Source organism: Crocodylus siamensis, chromosome 3 (genome assembly GCF_052110815.1).
Source record: "Crocodylus siamensis isolate JL-2025a chromosome 3, ASM5211081v1, whole genome shotgun sequence".
Classification (NCBI taxonomy): Eukaryota; Metazoa; Chordata; order Crocodylia; family Crocodylidae; genus Crocodylus; species Crocodylus siamensis.
Window position 1 is genome coordinate 143,889,211 of NC_143397.1, and position 15,956 is coordinate 143,905,166.

The 15,956-nt window shown below is 44.5% G+C and overlaps 1 protein-coding gene across 3 annotated transcripts in view; it reads left to right on the forward strand.

Moving 5' to 3' along the window:
* Window positions 1–2,813: 2,813 nt before the first annotated feature.
* Window positions 2,814–15,956, forward strand: part of RNF144B (ring finger protein 144B) — a 153,722-nt gene continuing 140,579 nt past the window's right edge. For all 3 annotated transcript variants that reach the window (XM_090039406.1, XM_090039405.1, XM_090039408.1), the window contains exon 1: window positions 2,814–3,000. The gene's annotated coding sequence lies outside the window, so the exon portion shown is untranslated. The remainder of the gene's footprint in view (window positions 3,001–15,956) is intronic.

Below are 15,956 nucleotides of genomic sequence, written 5' to 3' on the forward strand. Positions count from 1 at the left end.
AGAATTATGCACAAATTTTATGAACTGTAGAAGGCCCCAAGCATTCTATTTAAGTGTCATTTTCAAAGTGACTTTGATAACCTGAATGCCAAAAAACAACGTAAAAACTGACGGCTCTACTGTAAGAGGTATATAACACGCTACAGATACCTGTAGTGGAACTGTAACATCATGAAAATCCTTTGTAGTATGAGGTAAATGGTAATATTGTAAACTGGTATAGAGCTTCCTTTAAGCTCTTAAAGACATATGTAGATTCCAAACAAGTGCCTTTTGTGAGTCACTTAACTTCCCTGCTTTGGTTTCCCCATCTATAAAAAAGAAATATAAATAATTGCTCATTTATCTCACAAACATTTAAAGGGATTAGTTAATGTCTATAAAATGCTGAGGAAATGTAAAGCCTAATATAAATGCTAAGCATTATTATTATTAACATTTGAAGCTTTCTACAGCAGTTTCAACCTAAATGCCTCCTAATTGTTAGCAAAAAGAGAAATCTAAGTATGAAGAAGATAATTGGCTGACCTAATTAACACAAATAGCTTGCAATATAGTGGTAAACTGAAAATTAGTGAAACACTCTGTAGTTAATTTATATCCTAATTAATAACTATTATGCCTAATAGCACAAATTGCTCCCTGCATGCTTATACAAGATAATTTAAAACTTGTTTTGAGTGACAAGAATAATTTATTTGCAAAGTGCTTCATAATGAAATTCTGTTTAACCCTAACAACACCCTGCCAATGTGTTCTTCTGGTATTCTACTACATAGTTTGCCTATTAGTGGAACAGTAGAATGCAGCTTCATTTAAACTCTTTATCTGTGTTTGCTTGTTCCACTTACTGGGTTTGATGAGTTGCCCTTCTCAGACAGAGGTCAGCAACCTATGGCCGGTGGGCCAGATCTGCCCAGCTGCCAGAACCATCTTCTAGACTGTATGATACACCTGTTCAGAAGTGAAATGGTGCAACTTGGTAATTCTTCCACTCGCCCTTCTTCTATTACCCTACCTCAGCTATGCTACCTCACATGTTGAAAATGAACACTAACTCAGTCAGAATGTGTCAGAATGGTTCTATAAGTTCACCATTTTAAAATTATGTTTCGGAGACAACGTGGTATTTATTATTTTTTCTCTAGAGTTTATTTGTTTGCTTATGCAATTTACATGCTACCCTTCCCAGCAAAGCCTCAGGGGAGCATACAGGAAGAAAAACAGAGCAACTTGAAAGGGCAACTAGAATATAAAAACAGAATAACAAAATAAAGCAGAGATGCGTTTAACAACATAGCCTCATTTTTGGTGCTAAATGCCTACTTAAACAGACAGGTCTTGTAGCACTTCCAAAAGATGTCCAGGCTGGGCCTCTGCTGGGCTTCAAGATGGAGGGGGTTCCAGGGCTGAGGAAAAACAACAATCCTCAGTTTGAGGATTGCTGCATGACATATTTTTCATAACTTCTAAAAATAAATTAAAAAATAAAGCAAAAGTCTGAAACAAGATTGTAAAAGTTTTCCTGGGTAGACATGAAAGTTCATATTTCATAGGAGAGTTGAAGGTATGGTAAAACCTCCTGTCTAAAACAGTTCACCTGCCACAAATTAAAAACCAGTTCGCTTTAAATCCTGGAAAGTGCCACCAGCAGGGGCAGTGATAAACGGTTTGGTGACCATGTATGCACCTTTAATTAGGCATGTAAGAGTGACGTTGTAGCTGCCACTATCCAGAAATTATGCAGGAGGCAAGGATTTCTTAGAGTGATCTCTTTTCATGGACCGACTCTGTAGTTGGGATAAACTTAGACAAGCTTTTGCTGGATAAGATATTCTTCCTCAGAGAGCTGAGCGAGAATGTCTCGCACTCCAGACCTGAAGAAAGTCTCTGAGGAGCAACACTTTTCTTCCCACCCCTTCTTCCCTCCCCTCCCCCCCTCTTTTTATGCCCTTTGTCTTCCTAATTTCCAGCTATTTCCTTTTTCACAGACAACCTCTTTTCTACCTTGAATTACTACTATTGTAGAGTCTCCCTTACCTACCTTTGGCTTTTTCCCCCCTCCCTTCCCTGCTTTACCGTTTGTTTTCCTAATTTCTATCTATTTACATGCTCACTGACATCTAGCTACTTTTAGCTTCTCTCATTCCTTGCAGCCTCAGAACAGCAGAGAACAGCCTTCCCTAGGCCCGAAGAAGGGTGAATTCGCCCCAAAGCTTGCAAAAAAACTAGTCTCCAACTACTCAGTTGGTCTAATAAAAGACATCACATCTCCCCAAAGAACCTGGCCTGGCCCTGAGGTGTCATGTCTCATATGGGACACTTTAGGAATGAGGAAGTACAGGGAGCCCTGAGGAAGGTCTTGGAGGAGGAATGTGTGACCTGGGAGATCAGAGGAGGGTCTCTGAGGAGGAAGGCAGGCCAGGTTTTGTTGGGTAGGTTTGTATTAGACCAACTGAGTAGTTGGGGGAAAAGTTCTTGGCAAGTTTCCAGGCGCAGTCCCCCTTCTTCACGAGGAGGGATTCGTCTGAGGAGGGTTGTCTCACGTGAGACACCTGAGGAATGAGGAAGAACATTTTGGGTGAGAGACCTGAGGAAGGCCAGCTTAGGCTGGAAAGCTTGTCTGTCTTGATGCCAACTACCCAGTTGGTTCAGATCACGCTCGGAAACCCTTGCCTCTGGCATGTGTTTGAACTGGTATTTCCCCCCCAGCTTGCAAGGGCTTCTCCTGGTGAGGGGGTCCTCGCACAGGGATCCCTCCCTCCAGCGCGAGTGAATTTGCCCTTTGTGAGAGGAGCAGGCGGCGGCGGGAGACTTGGGCCGTGGGGAAAGCGCCCCTCACCCGCCCGAGCGCCTCGCAGCTCCGGCGGGAGAGGCGGCAGCGCATCCTCCCGCGGGGAGGAAGGCGGAGGCTGCCCGGGAGGCGGAGGAGACGGAGACACTCGCCCTCCCTGGCATGCCCGGAGCCCGAGGATCTGCTGCGGGGGCAAAGCAGGGGCGGTAAGTGCCGGGCCTTGTCCCCCCCTGCAGCCAGTGGCCCGTGCGGAGCCCCCAGCGCGGTCCCGCTCGGAGCACATTGCATGCGTGCCTGCGGTGGGGGCGGGCAGCTGCTGCTACACCGCAGCCACATCTGGCTGGGCGCGCGGGGGGGGGGGGGGGGGTCTTTCTCCCACCCGGGTCAACAGCTCTTTGTTTCTAACTAAACCTTGATTTTTCCATTCAAAGCATATGCTCTCCCCACTCCCCCTCCAAAGATTTGGGGTGCTCTGCATAAGCACTGGGCAAGCACGTGCCCTGGGCTGCGGCAAAGATGCTCAAGCACGGTGCCTGGAGAGCCGCCGAAGGGTGCGGCAGGGTCAGGGTGCCACGCCAGGGCAGCGCTGGGAGGTAGCCCTTGGCAAGCTACATTCATAGGATCATAGACAATTCAGGTTGGAAGGGATCTTGGGGGGTCATCTAGTCCGACCCCCTGCTCAAAGCAGGGCCAGCCTCAACTAGATCATCCCAGCCAACAAGGCTTTGTCTACCTAGGGCTTAAAAACCTTCCATCGTGGTTGATATAGGGACACTGCCCTTGGCTTCCTGAGTTCTTTGCAACAGAAGCACGGCTCTAGTCATTTTCCCACAGTCCAAAAAAGAAAGAGAGTGAAAGCTAAGTGCTGCCATTTTCTGAGGGCGTCTCAAGTCCAGCCAGCACTGCTTGGAGTCCAACAAGGGTTCACTGAGTCTAGAGAAAAAAAAAGGTTGAGGACTACTGGGCTACAGCTTTAGCAACTTCCTTCCCCGCCCCCCCCCCCCACCAGAATGTTACTGGACCTTTTCTCACCCCTTTCTCTCATCTGATGAATGTGCATAGGTTCACAAGCTACGTGATCCTTCTTTATATAGATATAGATCGATATCGATATAGATATTATCAGCATTTGGCTTTTTTTGGCCAGCGTAGCTGATAATGTCACTGATAAATGTCACATGTGCATGGAGCCACAGCATACACACAGCCAGGAATGCAGCCCAGGAGCTTGGAGATGATCAATTGATCTCCAAGCTGCTGGGCTGCATTTCTGGCTCCATACATGCTGCAACTCCGTGCATGCATGCGGCATTTACCGGTGACATTATTGGTTACAACGGCCAAAACAGGTCAGTTGCTGGTAAGGTCAATTTTCTTTTTGCTGGTGCCAATCTGATATGGACCAATATATTGGTGCACATGTACCTACTAATTTGATTTTGTGACTCCCTCGCTGTCAACTCTATATTGTATGCAAACTAAAATCTTCAACAGATTCAAATCCAAGGGACATTATCAGCAGCCAGCTTTTTTTGCCCGGTGTAGCTGATAACTTTACCAATAAATGCCATGTGCATACACGTAGCCACAGCATGCTCGCAGCCAGGAATGCAGCTTGGAGAGCAGCATCCAGCTGGTAAGTCTGTGGGAGGGAAGGAGTGTGTGTGTGTGGGGGAAGGCAGAATGAGGCCTCCATGGTGAGGGAGGGAGTGGGGCTGGGGCTGCCCAGCTGGGGTGGGGTATGGGATGGAGCCATGGGCAGCTCATCCAGGGGGCGCAGGGTGGCAGGGAGGGAGATGGCTCCCTGTCTCTGCGTACACCCCTGGGGGAAGAATGGAGGGCATGTGTCCCCTGGATTTGTGCACGGGCCAAGGGCAAGCTGCTCACTGTGGGCTTGGGGTTAGTAGCTGTGCTGGCCTCTTCTTGGGGGGGCTGGCTTGGGGCTGCACTTGGGGCAGGTGGTGGTGGCACTGGGAAGCGGGGCTACGGGGTGGGCTACAGCCATCCCAAAATTCCCTGTAATACCCTCCCTCCCTGAGATACCACCCACCCTGCCCCTGCCTGCCCAGAGTACAGCCCCAGCCTAGCCCCCTTGCTGGGAACAGGCTGGTGTAGCCCCTGGACCCAAGCCCACAATGGGTAGAATGCCCTTGGCCTGTGCACAGATCTGGGGGGCACATGTCTCCCATGCCTCCCTTGGGGGTGCACACAGCAGCAGGGAGCCACCCACCCCTCTGCGTCCACTAGACGAGCTGCCCATGGCTCCATCCCGTGCTCAGCACCACCCCAGCCCAGCTGGGCAGTGCCTGCTCCATCCCCACTCCTTTCTTCACTGTGGGGGGCCTTGATGTACTCCCCCCACACACACCCCTTCGCCTCCCACAGACCTACTGGCTGGATGCTGCTCTCCACACTGCTGGGCTGCATATTGGCTTTCAGATTGGTATCGGCCAATCTGGTTTATAATTGGCCATTGGCATTGGTCAAAGAAATCTTTATCAGTGCACCCCTACTAGTAGGTTTAAACCCAAGAAAAGGGTCATAGAATCACTGGGCCTTGTTGAACAGTAATTTTGGGCAGCTCCTGGAGCAGGGGGATTATCCACACATTAATACCTTAAAGTGATTTTAAGCACTTGTTATACAACTCAAAGTTATGCTGTTCCAGGGCAGGATTATCTCTACCAACTTCCTATTCCATTAAGATGTGGCCACTCCCCATAGATATGCTGCCCAAGTTGAACTCCTCCAGTATCCTAGGATCTCTCACACCCCAGCACCACAGAGCATGGATACAACGCACCAGCCCTCTAGTGGCATCTCACAGTTATAGCTCCTAGTCTTGCCACTGCTCACCAGGCCTGTAGTGTCAAGTTATAGCTGTACAGGTTGGGGACAGTCAGGGAAAGTTTCTAGACTAATGGTGTGACTGCTTCAAACTCCAAGCTAGTACTAACAGCAATCAACATTTGGGTGGCTCACAGTATAAGGTGTAACGAGGCTCGTAGAGAAGTAGGGCTGGAAGGGACCTCAAGAGGTCCAGTTCCCAAAGGAAGTTCTTTTTCATACAGCATGGGACTCATTGCTGCCAGATGTTGTGGAAGCTGAGAGTTTTTAACTAGATAAAAAAGGGGATTGGACAAATGCCCCTTTCTTCTGAGAATCAATAGCTAATGGGCATGAGAGTTAGGGGTGCAGACCCTGAACCAGAGAAATCCACATGATTTTGTCAAAGGGAGATCTTGCCTCACCAACCTACTAGAGTTTTTTGAGGGTGTCAATAAGCAGATTGGGACCATGAGAATTTAACCAGTTTACCTAGATTCAAAAAGAGATTGGACAAATTCTTGGAGGAAAGGCACATCAGTAGCTATTGAGCATGAGAGCTAAGATACAGCCTCTGAATCAGTATTTCCTAGACCTTAAGTGCTAGAGGCTGCATGTGAGAGAGGAACAGTGGTAGAACGAAAAACCTAGTCATACTCAGTTCACTCTCCCTTTTATTATCCATTATGTACTACTGTTGGCCTTTTGATATACCATAGGCCTTTTGATATACCATTCTGGAATCTGGGCCAAAGCCCACCAAGTAAAGCTATAAGCCCCCCCATCACCCCTTGGTGATGGGAGTCACTAAGGGCATGTCACTGATTGCTTGGGACAGCTCAAAATGGGGACAGGAGTGAAGCTCATAGGTTCAAAACGAATGTACAAAGGGAGCGGGGAGGACACCAAGCAGAGTACATTGGACAATATGACATGGGACACTAGGCAAGATGGACCCATGGTCTGACCCAGTAAATGGCAATTCTTATGTTCTTATATATTCTTATAATAACACGTGAAATCTAAAGTTATACTGGTATTTGTTTAAAAATAGTTTTGATTTAAGACTACAACTAATGCACATTTTGATGTGTTGTGCATATGTCCATAGCCCTTGAACTTTTTCATTGTTGACCCTGCTTCTGACTGTGAGCTCTGCTTCTGCAGTGGAATTTCCATAAAGCTTGACTTGTAACTCCTAGTTTGGGCACAGCTTCCCCATCTTGGCTTATAACTCCTAGTTTGGGAAGAGCTGGCATATTCACAGCCTGCCTTTTCTCTAAGCCAGCAGTCCCCAACTGAGGTCTTTACATGTTTGCTGCCTGTGAGACCCTGTGATGTTGTTCATAGCCTTTCAGGATCTTAAAAAATTAAAACTGAGCAAAGCATGACCCACAGGAAGGGAGGAGGGGAGCGAAGTATGACATTGCTCACAGCATATTTTTAGCACAGTATAGTACCTGTGGGCCAGTGCAGTTTGTGGATGACTGTTCTTGGCCTTTTTTCTGCATGTGTGATATTAGAACCCAATCTTGTAAGTGCTTAATATAGAGCAAAGCCTGGTTGCTGTGAAGAGTTCCATTCACTTTGAAGAACTGGGGTCTCAGTTTGCATTGAGAAATACAGAAACACTAGGTGGTGGCAGGAATTAGTCTCTTAGTATTTTAGAATCCACATTTTGAATAATGCCTACATATAGTGTAGAAATAACAAATGGTTGTGAGGATTGCCTAAAGGCATACTGTATCTGTATATAGTATAAAATGTACAGGTTTCTTCAGAAATGACATAGGATATCATATATTCTTATATGAGTAATTTTTTGATTTTGTAAATGAATGGAATTTCCCAGTGGAAATACACACATTCTCACACTGGCATATTAAAATAATATTAATGGTCTGGCTCAGAATCCAAAAAACTCAGCATGAAAGCCAAAGCAGTGTCCTTAACTCACCTCTCTGTACTAGATTTCAGATACAGTAAAAGCTTTGTTATCCAGCATGAGTGGGGCAAAGGGGGTGCCAGTTATCTAAAAATTCTGGTTATCTGAGAATTATACCAGCCTCAGCCTGCAGTGGTAGCCTGCCCTGCCCCGCACAGATCTCTTTCCCCTCTTCCTGCCCTTTCCCCCACAGACTCCCGGCAGCGTCATTAAGTAATGTAAACAATAAAAATACTCGATGTGCATGCTACATAGACTTAGCAAATATTCCTGTTGCTAAAGTGAGGATTGGATGATATTGGAAATTCCAGTTAATATTCTGATTAAAATGCCAGTTAATGCAGGTTTTACTGTATCTAAGTTTTGCTTCTTATATGAAGTGGTTTCACCCATGTAGTATCTAGGTTCAGTGAAGTGAATTAAGGACAATCAGGCAAATTCTGGTCTCAGTGGGTGCATCTACATATGCCATTAATTTGTAGCAATAAACTCCAGATCTTATTGTGTTGGAGTTTATTGCTCCCAGGAAGTTCCTGGGCATGCTGTTTATGCACGTGCCCAGACTTCAGTACATGAGTTGGGGTCAGCCTGCCATCTTGGAGTTACTCCGACTTTGCTGCTTCGATTCAGACTTCTAGCATTATTTTAACACAGGATCTGTGTGTAAATAGGATAATGCATGAATTGACTGGTTTTCCTCTTTAATGGGACTCACAGAATTGTGAGTATATGTGTAACACATATTTTTAATAGGGCCAATAAACTACAGTACTGTTTTGCGTGGCCAAAAGCTATAAACATTCAGTTTTGATTACTTTTCTTCAGTGGAAACTCTGATATGGCTAGGGAAAGCCTTTCACATATGTCTTTTTCTGAAGACAAATAGCTTCAGAAATCTCACATTTACAAATCAAGATATGAGATGGAATCTTCATTTAATAATGTGTTTTTGTATATAGTGATGAGGTCCTTGAACAGAGAATAATTTAAATAGAAAAAGACCCACAAATTTCTGGCATCTAGCTACCCCACAGGTTGTTCTATATCCCCACACAGGTAGTGTTTTTGAATCTGTGGTTCAGGACTTCCATGGGCTAATATTGACTCTGCAGACAGTTGGAGAGGGAGGAGGGAAGTTGTGGTCACAGAATAAGGAATTAAAAAAATAAAATACATTTTTTTTTATTGTTTTCTGTCAATTTATTTTTAGAAGACGTAACAGTGATTGTGCCAGATAAGATTCTAAATATAGATGTAGTTATGTATTTTGGGATGGTTTTCACTATACATAGAAATTTAACAGGTAGATATTGGTTGCCAGTAAAACATCAAAACATATCAAAAGTTTAAAAAATATTGTATGTATGGGGAAATGAAATATTGCTTATAGTTTCATAGTTTGTAGGGTCGGAAGGGACCTGAGCAGATCATCTAGTCCGACCCCCTGCCATGGCAGGAAAGAGTACTGGGGTCAAATGACCCCAGCTAGATGTTCATCTAACCTCCTCTTAAACACCCCCAGGGTAGGAGCCTGCACCACTTCTCTTGGAAGCTGGTTCCAGACCCTAGCCGCCCTGACTGTGAAGTAGCGCCTTCTGATATCTAACCTAAACCTACCCTCTGCCAGCTTGTGACCGTTATTTCTGGTCACTCCTGGCGGTGCTTGGGGAAACAGTGACTTCCCCAATACCTGCTGATCCCCCCTGACTAGTTTATAACAGGCCACAAGATCCCCCCTCAGCCTTCTCTTTTGGAGGCTGAACAGGTTCAGGTCCCGCAGCCTGTCCTCATAGGGCCTGCCCTGTTGTCCCCTGATCATACGAGTGGCCCTCCTCTGGACCCTCTCGATGCCGTCAACATCCCTCTTGAAGTGCGGCGCCCAGAACTGGATGCAGTACTCCAGCTGCGGCCTGACCAATGCCGCATAGAGGGGAAGGGTCACATCTGTGGATGCATGCCAAGGTGCGGTTGGCCTTCCTTAGTGCCTCTCCACACTGCCGGCCCATGTTCATCTTGGAGTCAATGATCACTCCCAGATCCCTTTCTGCCTCTGTGCTGACAAGAGGGGAGTTCCCCAACCTGTAGGTATGGTGCCAGTTGTTCCTCCCGAGGTGCATCACCTTGCACTTGTCTGTGTTGAAACCCATCCTATTCTCATCCGCCCACCCTTGTAACCTGTTATCTCGAATGCCACTTTGGTGAATGTTGACCTTTGAAGGCAGGAATCGTATCACTCTTCTTTTTGGGTTAAATACAGACAATTCAGCTCGAGGCTGAATTGATTAAGTCTTTGCAGGTTAGTCTAAGCTGCAAAGATTGAACCAATAAACAAGTGAACAGACATTCGTTTTTAATTCAGGAAATGCAGCCACATGTCTGCAGTGGCTCAAGTCAGAAGCCAGGGGGTGCTAGGGCATGGTTCTGTGGCATGTAGCCGGCATGGGCTTTGTATTCATTTCCTCTTGTGCTGCTCCCAAGGTCTCTGGGTTTTGCAATCCATGATCACAGCATCAGGACTCCACAGGGTTTCTCATCACTTCCACTTCCTGCTTTGTCGTCCACAGTCATAGCCAGCAGTAAGTTTAGCAGGGCAGGGCAAGGAGCTCCATACTCAGGGGAAGGGCAGTTTGACTTCCCTTCCCTGGTCCCAGCTATCAGCTAGGGTTTTCCTGGGGTGGGGGGATGTGAGCCAGCCCACACAGCTGCAGCTACAGAGAAGACAGGCAGGGCTAGCCCTGCTCTCTGGAGCAGACAGCCCAGCCCAGGGCTGCAAAATGCTGGGATGCTGGGGGACACTAATTTAACTTGAACCAGCAAGGGGTCTGGGACATAAGTTTCATAAACAGGTTTAACTTAAATCAGTTAAGTCTGATACTACATTCAACCAAGTTTATCTCTAACCAGTTTCAGCCATTTTGAAACTGGCTTATGTGCATTGAACTTCTATTCTGTTACAGGTTTAAACCAGTTTCTGATTAATTAAATTGGTTTATGTGTAACTTCTGTCCCTAGCCTTGGAGACAAATATATGGTAGGGTAATATAAATGTGAGTGTCAAAGTACTGCTTGTCATGCTGACAGGGGAACAAGGGAATGTGTGTAGTCTGAAGGCTCTGCTAAGTGAAACCTTGTAGTTTTCCAACCATTATACTTTGTAGTCATGACTGCTGCCACTGCAGTGTTCCACCATTCTCTTTTTCACCTTGTCTCTTTTTTTTCTTTCTAGTCTAAATTTAAGTTTTCATTTGAAGTTTAATAAAAATGTTGTTTGCTTTGTCTTTTAAAAGATATGAACAGAATAATGATTCAGAACAAGTGGAAAAGGAATAACCCACAAGAATTTAAGCAAGTACACAGAGGAATGAATCACCCTTCTAGCCAGTGGATTTAGTTTGATGAAAAAAGCACTATTATGAAATTCACTGTTATGGTTGATCTGGAAAGCTTTGCAAAACCAAGGAATGCTGTGTATGATGGCAATGGAGATGCTACTAGTGCTAGTGAAGTCTTTTTCTTTAGCAGAGGAAGAAAAGACAGGCTTCATTCAACCAGTTGCCATATAAACCAAACAGGCTCAGCAGAATAATAAAGAATGAAAGAAAAGTCACTGAACACATCAGTGAATTTATTTGATGTCCTAATGTTAAGGAAGTTCTTTCCTCACTATGGATTTTAATAGAGCTGAGAATGCTCAACACTTTTCCAGGAAGTACTACCTTGATGTGGGTTGGGGCACCGGCAGAGTAAAAGTGTGAGTTCAGGATAGGAATAGCATTGCTGTAATGCCACTGTGAAATAGGACTCAGACTGTGATCTTTGCCCGAGCATCTTCAGATTCGGCAGGATTTGTGTTTACCTTTGATCTCTTCTCCAGTACTTCATAGCCTCCCTTTGGAAGAAGAATACATTCATTTACACTTAGTGAGCTTCTTGATCACTTTCTTAGTTTTTTTGGAAGAGAGATAGATGAAGGTACACATTTAGCTCTTTGTAAGTCAGTTTTGATAACCCAATCTACCTTCCAAACAGTGTCAAGGAACTATTTCACTTGCCTGCATTTCTAGAAGTCCTGGATCTGACTGTGATACTTAAGATATTATGTTGCTCTGTAAAATGCATTGGGCCATATCCTACCATAAGGCAATCCCAATGCAAGTCAGTAGCATAAAGCAATCCCATGCATGTTACCGGGGCAGAATTTGTGCAGTGGATTGCCTGAGGGTAAGTGATACAATTTCTCCAAGGGTGTGGCTGTTAGGATTAGTATTTTAGTATTTCCAGGAGTTCGCATTACCTAAAATGATGCACTGACAGGTATTGTATTAACAAGAAAATCTCTACTCTAACAAATGTATACCTGAATGATTATTTTGGCCCTAAATTTGCAAATGTTTGCTCCTGGGCAGAATGCTTATTACTATATATATTTCTGTGAAATAAATATTAGCGGAATCAGGCCTTTAGACTTTAACCTCTTTAGGGCTTGAACTTTTGTTTTCATAAACTGTTATCACTATACAAGTAATAATTCAGACCAACCTGAGGCATACAACATACAATTTCACGACAGATCCAAGAATAGAACTCAGGGTCCCTGACTCTTGTCTTGTGCCATCATCATAATATTATTCTTTCTCTCCAATAGAGTAGAAATCAGGCAGCTGGTCATAAACCCAGTCTGATAAATCTGTGAAAGGGCAAAGATATGAGAAATGCTTCATCCTCAGTGGGTGCATCTACACATGCAATTAATGAAACTGAATATACTCTGGCTCAATTTGTGCCAGAATAAACTAATCCCAATGTCACCATTTACATGTTTGTTTAAGCACAGTCATTTACTGCCGTGCCAGATACCATTTGTATCTGAGGCACTATTTGGAAGCACAGGTAAATTAGTATAGTGTACTCTAGTTGCTATGCGTGTGTAAATGGTGATGCTTTACTGTGCAGCAGATTAGTCTGCTGTGCAGTAAAGCATCTCGTGTAGACACACCCAGCATGTGTGAAGGCAGTTAGACTAAGATAACTAGAGTCATTTGTTGTTATAATTCATCATTGAAATAATCATGCTTAGTTCATAGATAATGTTTTTCATTATGTAAAATCTCAGTGTTTTACAAAGAAAGGTGACTATCTCTTTTAGTATTTGAATTTGGTATGTTTAACTTCTTCTATTCACTTAAGCTACTTGTAAGAAACAATTAGGCATGTCAACATCCAAAACAAAGGTCAATTCAGTACTTTCAGGAGTTTGAATGATTCAGGTAGTTTTTCAGGTATTGTTTCTGGGAATTAGCTTAATTTGAGAAGCAAGATAAAGCACCACATAAAGAGGAGCAAAAGAAAACTCCAGCATAGCTCACATAAACGTGCATGATCCTGAGAGAGCATTTGCACTGCGTACTGGCTGAAAGAACCTGTGTGTTGTGAGCATGGGAACTCTGGTTTGTTTGTTTCCTTCTGCATTCAGGAAAACAGGACTTCATGATCTTTGCAAATAAAGACAAGTCTCTAAAATAAATACCTGGCTCTATCACTTCTCCTGGACTAAACTAAAAGACATCAAATTCTTAATAGACTCTCTGTTCAAAAGGGGGACTATTCCCATTTTGTAGATGACGAAGTTGAACAGGAAGAGAAATTAAATGACATCATTAGAGGGATGCAACATTTGGATAGCAAAGTGGGAGTAGAATGATTCTCAATTCTCTAATTATTGGATTGGGAGAGGAGGAAAACAAGTCATAATACTTTTCCTGAAAGTTTATAAACATGAGAAAAATAAACACTGTTTAATTAGATCATGCAGTAGTACAAACTCTGAATGCAATTTTATCCCGTGATTTTCCCCTGTACCTACATGATTTTGTATTCAGTATGTGTTTTGACCATGATGGATACTGTTCTGTTGGCTTGAAATACCATGACAAACACAATTATTTGCAGCTTTTTCTAGGGGTAAGTGAAGAAAATGTATTAGCTGTGCTACTCAAAATCTCCACAGAAAGAAATAATGATTTTTATTGTTGCCACCTCCACTGTGTATTCAGAATACACTAATAGGTAAACAGATATAAGTTGTAACAGAAATATCTACATCTAGTAATTATGGCTCCTCTGTCTCACTCAACCTCATTTTTTCTAGACACACTGTACTTAGCATGGGTTGTAAAGAAGATCTTGAAATACCAGAATGAAACCTAAAGAAGCTGGCATCAGTTCCACGTACATTGTATAAATTAAGATGCTGATTTTATCTAATCTATTATATATTCCTTTTCCTTTATTTAAATAATCCAGGAGGAAAGCTTTCATAGATCTGAACAGAAAATAACCTTCTACCGGTCTTACAAAATATTGAAATTGATTGAAATGTATATTGCTTCTAGAGATTTGCAGGGAGGGATATTTATTAAAAAAACAAAACCATGCAGGGTGTGGTTTGTCTTTGTTGTTTTTTTTATAAGCCTTGTTTTCTATTCTATGTTTTAAGTGTAGTTTCAGTAGAGCTCTTTGGTTTTTAAAGGGTAAGTACAGAAAGTCAAAAGCTTGAGGCTGAGTCAATTCAATCTTTTCAGGTTAGTCTAAGCTACATAGAGTGAACCAATAAGCAAGTGAACAGACATTCACTTTTGATTCTGGAAATGCAGTCACATGCTGCATTCTGGGGGGCACTAGAGCATGCCTGCCTGCTTGGCTAAATAGTTTGGGCTAAGGCTAGTCCACCCACCCTGTGAGTGGGAGTTTGAGGGGGATGTGCAAAGCACCTTGGGATGCTGGGGGACTGTGAGTTAACTTAAATCTGGGGGGGGAGGGATCTGGGGTAGAAGTTCAATAAACTGATTTAACCTAAATCTGTTAAGTCTGATACTACATCCAACCAGGTTTATCTTAAACCATTTTTGGCCATTTTGAAAGTGGCTTATGTGCACTGAACTTCTGTTGTGTTACAGATTTGAACTGGTTTCCAATTACTTATACTGGTTAATGTGTAATTTCTCTCCCTAGCCCATAGGACTGTATCTGTTTTATCCTTATGAAATCATATATGACTCGTTTTTTTTTATAGTAGGAAAGAGGGGGATTTTTGCTTAGCTCTATTCTGTTGAAGGTACAGATGGAAACCTGTCTAAGCTGGAATTGCACTAAACTGGGAAAAAGTTTTGATTTGGGTTTTCATCTTATAGGGTGAGCAGAGAAACACATGCTTCCCTTACCTCCCTGATAGCCTTCTCAGCAGTGAACTGTCAGGGAGAGCTGCCTTCTGCCTAGTCCCAGCTGATATGCGGGACCAGGTAGGATGTAGCTCTGTCCCAGATGGGGGGATTTCCCCTGCCTGGTTGTCACTGGGTATGTCTACACATGTAAATGCTGCAGGCAGGCATCTACAAGCTCAGGGATATGGGAGAAGATTCATAGATTCATAGATGCTAGGGTCGGAAGGGACCTCAATAGATCATCGAGTCCGACCCCCTGCATAAGCAGGAAAGAGTGCTGGGCCTACATTACCCCAGCTAGATACACATCCAACCTTCTCTTGAATACCCCCAGGGTAGGGGAGAGCACCACCTCCCTTATAGTTCATAGTTCATAGTAGCTAGAGTCGGAAGGGACCTAGGTAGATCATCTAGTCCGACCCCCTGCCTTGGCAGGAAAGAGCACCGGGGTCAGATGACCCCGGCAAGGTGCTCATCTAACTTCCTTTTAAAAATCCCCAGGCTAGGAGCCTGCATCACTTCCCCTGGAAGCTGGTTCCAGGCCCTAGCCGCCCTGACTGTGAAGTAGCGCCTCCTAATATCTAATCTAAACTTACCCTCCGCCAGCTTGTGACCATTATTCCTGGTCACTCCTGGCAGCGCACGGGGGAACAGGGACTCCCCCAATACCTGCTGATCCCCCCTGACCAGTTTGTAGCAGGCCACAAGGTCCCCCCTTAACCTTCTCTTGTGGAGGCTAAACAGGTTCAGGTCCCGTAGCCTCTCCTCATAAGGCCTGCCCTGCTGACCCCTGATCATACGAGTGGCCCTCCTCTGAACTCTTTCCATATCGTCCACGTCCCTCTTGAAGTGTGGCGCCCAGAACTGGACGCAGTACTCCAGCTGCGGCCTGACCAGTGCTGCATAGAGGGGGAGGATCACCTCCCTGGACCTGCTCGAGATGCATCTGTGGATGCATGACAGGGTACGGTTGGCCTTCTTGACTGCCTCCCCACACTGCCGGCCCATGTTCATCGTGGAGTCAATGACGACTCCAAGATCCTTTTCCGTCTCCGTGCTGGCAAGAGGGGAGTTCCCCAACCTGTAAGTGTGGTGCCGGTTCTTCCTCCCCATGTGCAACACCTTGCACTTATCAGTGTTAAACCCCATCCTATTCTCATCCGCCCACCGT